This window comes from Schistocerca piceifrons, chromosome 1, assembly GCF_021461385.2.
Source record: "Schistocerca piceifrons isolate TAMUIC-IGC-003096 chromosome 1, iqSchPice1.1, whole genome shotgun sequence".
NCBI lineage: Eukaryota > Metazoa > Arthropoda > Insecta > Orthoptera > Acrididae > Schistocerca > Schistocerca piceifrons.
The window spans coordinates 650,115,760-650,120,215 of NC_060138.1; the positions used below are offsets into that span (position 1 = coordinate 650,115,760).

At 44.6% G+C, this 4,456-nt stretch overlaps 1 non-coding gene across 1 annotated transcript; it reads right to left on the bottom strand.

Moving 5' to 3' along the window:
- Window positions 1–471: 471 nt before the first annotated feature.
- Trnas-cga lies at window positions 472–546 on the bottom strand. Its single transcript has one exon. It is a non-coding gene; the product is annotated as a tRNA-Ser (tRNA).
- Window positions 547–4,456: the final 3,910 nt, after the last annotated feature.

A 4,456-nucleotide genomic window follows, 5' to 3' on the forward strand; every position in this document is an offset into this window, starting at 1 on the left:
AGTGTAAGCAGTCTCCTTGGTAGACCTGTTGCACCTTCTAACTGTTCTGCCAATGAATCGCAGCCTTTGGTTTGCTCTACCCACAATATTATCTATGTGATCGTTCCAATATACATTATTTGTAATTGTAATCCTTAAGTATTTTGTTGAATTTACAGCCCTCAGATTTGTGTGACTTATCGCCTAATCGAAATGTAGCTGATTTCTTTCAGTATTCATGTGAATAACTTCGCACTTTTCTTTATTCAAAGTCAACTGCCGCTTTTCGCACCATACAGATATCTTATCTAAATCATTTTGCAAGTCGTTTTGATCATCTGATGACTTCACAAGACGGTAAATGACAGCATCATCTGCAAACAATCTAAGACGGCTACTCAGATTGTCTCCTATGTCGTTAATATTGATCAGGAACAATAGAGGGCCTATAACACTTCCTTGGAGTGAAACTTCCTGACAGATTAAAACTGTGTGCCCGACCGAGACTCGAACTCGGGACCTTTGCCTTTCGAGGGCAAGTGCTCTACCATCTGAGCTACCGAAGCACGACTCACGCCCGGTACTCACAGCTTTACTTCTGCCAGTACCTCGTACCTTAATCTGCCAGGAAGTTTCATATCAGCGCACACTCCGCTGCAGAGTGAAAATCTCATTCTGGAAACATCCCCCAGGCTGTGGCTAAGCCATGTCTCCGCAATATCCTTTCTTTCAGGAGTGCTAGTTCTGCATGGTTCGCAGGAGAGCTTCTGTAAAGTTTGTAACGTAGGAGACGAGATACTGGCAGAAGTAAAGCTGTGAGGACCGGGCGTGAGTCGTGCTTCGGTAGCTCAGATGGTAGAGCACTTGCCCGCGAAAGGCAAAGGTCCCGAGTTCGAGTCTCGGTCGGGCACACAGATTTAATCTGCCAGGAAGTTTCATATCAGCGCACACTCCGCTGCAGAGTGAAAATCTCATTCTGGACTTCCTTGGAGTACTGCTCTCAAGTTTGCACTTAACGTGCTGCTAGTGGTCGTTCCTTCCACTAACATCCGCCCCTGTGGCTTCAGGCACTGACCTCTGTTGTGCAACTAGTCACCTCCTTTGCTATTTCCAATGCTTAGAATTAGCATTCAGTGTAGTAGTTAGGCCGGCTTCAAATATATAGTGTTAAGCAGACCTTTGAATTCCATGAGTCTCCGCTGCAAGCATCCTGTCGAGTCCCAGAACCTGTATCTCTTGCAGGTGGCCTGTGACTGTGTTTGGCGCTGATTCAAATCGTCATCCTGCCTTCACTGGGAATTTGTCTTTCTGCATTTGCTCCTCACCGCTCGGAAACTGCAAACTGACTTTGAGCCCCCTGCCTTCCCTCTATCCTGTGTCAGGACACGACAGGCATTTAAAAGGCCATAGATACAGTAGGCAGAAGTGATAGATAACTTTCCTCAAATTTCTAAAGTCATTTGGGGAAGTGGCAACGAAATGACTATTCACGTTGGTGTGTAGAATGTATGAGTCTGGTGACATACCATCTGACTTTCGGGAAAATATCATCCACACAATTCTGAAGACTGCAATAGCTGAAGGACGCGAGCATTATCGCACAATCACCGTAAATAACTTCTGAGGTCATCAGTACCCTGGAACTTAGAACTACTTAAACCTAACTAACCTAAGGACATTACACACATCCATGCCCGAGGCAGGATTCGAACCTGCGACCGTAGCGGTCGTGCAGTTCCAGACTGAAGCACCTAGAACCACTCGGCCACATCGGCCACCTGAATGTGTTCTATCGAAGAGAGATTGGCGTCTGACCGGGAGGAGATTAACAGCCATGTTGCCTGTAGGCATACAGCCGAAGACTGCACCCATAGCCTCCTACATGTAGAATGCAAAGCAGTTATATTGGATGAGTGCCTGAAGAGGAAGAGGAATATTGTTCAGCAGATAATGGCTGTGCAGCAGAATGGTACCAAGATTCATTCTGTAAGTCAAGCGGACCTTTGTTGCTGTTATAACTGCCAGTCATTTTTTAAATTCACAGACAGTTTTCCACCCCGCAAGAGACGTCTGCGTCCGATCCAGGGGACCAAACAACTCGCCTATTTCACAATTAGACCACCAGAGGCATCGTACATTGGTAGTAGGCAATAGGAACGCAGCATCCCATCACAATGGGGATATAAGGCGGTCCCAGCAGCTCCGCAGCTTCAATTGTAGTCAGTCACCCAGAATCAAGCGCCAGTCGAGATCGTCCAGATCGTCCATACTGTAGCGCCTGGAACTGCTCGGCCAACCTGGCCGGCAGTCAGCTTAACAGCTCATGTATCCAAGTCGCAGACAAGAATAACATACAGACGAATGGAAAAGAAAATTGAAGATATGTTAGATGACGATTAGTTTGGCTTTAGGAAAGGTAAAGACATGAGAGTGGTAATGCTGACGTTGCGGTTGATAATGGAAGAAAGACTAAAGAAAATTCAAGACACTTTCAAAGGAATTGTTGACTGGAAAAGGCGTTCGACAACGTAAAATGGTACAAGATGTCCGAAATTCTGAGAAAAATAGGGGTATGTTATAGGGTGAGACTAGTAATATACAATATGTACAAGAACCAAGAGGGAATAATAAGTGGACCACGAAGAACGAAGTACTCGGATTAAAAAGTGTGTAAGACGAGGATGTAGTCTTTCACCATACCTTTCAATCTGTACATCGAGGAAGCACTGATAAAAACAAAAGAAAGGTTCAGGAGTGTAATTAAAATTCAAGGTGAAAGGACATCAATAATACGATTAGCTGATGACATTGCTGTCCTGATCGCAAATGAAGAAGAATTACATGATCTGCTGAACGGAATGAACAGTCTAATGAGTACAGAATATGAACTGCGAATCGAAGAAAGACGAAAGTAAGTAGAAGTAGCAGAAATAAGAACAGCGGGAAACCTAACATCACGATTGATTGTCACGAAGTAGATGAAGTTAAGGTATTCTGCTACCTAGGTAGCAAAATAACCAATGACGGACCTAGCAAGGGGAATATCAAAATCAGACTAGCACTGGCACAAAGCGAATTCCTGACAAGAGAAGTCTACTAGTGTCAAACGTAGGCCTTAACTGGAGGAAGAAATTTCTGAGAATATCCGTTTGGAGCACAGCATTGTATGGTAGTGAAACATGAACTGTGGGGAAACCGGAACAGAAGAGAATAGAAGCATTTGAGATGTGGTGCTACAGACGAATGTTGAAAATTAGGTGGACTGTTAAGGTAAGGAATGAGGAGGTTTTACGCAGAATCGGAGAGTAAAGGACTACGAGGAAAACACCGACAAGAAGAAGGGACAGGATGATGGGACATCTGTTAAGACATCGGGGGAATGACTTCCATGGTACTAGAGGGAGCTGTACATGGCAAAAGCTGTAGAGGATTGCAGAAATTGGAATACATCGAGCAAATTATTGAGGACATATGTTGCAAGTGCTACTTTGAGATGAAGAGGTTGGCACAGGACAGGAATTTGTAGCGGGCCATTTCAAAACAGTCAGTAGCCTGATAACGCAAGAAGGTATCGTAAGGAAGGGCATGACACCTCCAATACCATCATACTAAGTAACGAATCTTAATCATGAGTACCGTTTTGCATTACATTGCCCTTCTTGAATTAAGAATCGATAAAATAAAATTCGATACGATCGCACATCTGTTGTAGTTTGTATCCATTTTAGGGATAAATATTGCTAAAAAATATCTCCAGCTGAGACTATTCGGGGTACTCGTATTTAGTTGTATGTGAACAATACACTCAGGTGACGAAAGTCATGAGATGCCTCCTAATATCGTGTCGGACCTCCTTTTGACCGCTGTATTGGAGCAACTCGACATGGCATGGACTCAACAAGTCGTTGAAAGCCCCCTGCAGAAATATTGATCTATGCTTGCTGTATAACCGTCCAAAATTGCGAAAAAGTTACCGGTGCAGTAATTTGTGCACGAACTGACTATTCGATTATGTCCCACAAACTTTCGATGGGAATCATGTCGGTTGGTCTGGGTGGTCAAATCATCCGCTCAAATCGTCTTGAATCTTCTTCAAACAAATCGTAATTGTGGCGCAGTTACATGTTTGGGAACATAAAGTCCACGAATGGCGACAAAAGATCTCCAAGTAGCCTAACGTAACCACTTACAATCAATGACAACTTGGGTCATGGTTTAGTGGGGTCTGCGCCATGCTCGAACCCTACCACCAGCTCTTACTGGTGGAAATCGAGTCTTATCTGACCAAGTCATGGGTTTTCAGTCGTCTAGGGTTCAACTGACGTGGTCACGGGCCCAGAAGAGGCACTGCAGGTGATGTCGTGCTGTTGGCAGAGGGCCTCGCGTCAGCCGCCTGCTGTCATAGCCCATTATCGTCACATTTCGCTTCACTGTCCTAACGGATAAGTTCGTGGCCCGTCCCATATTGCTTTCTGTG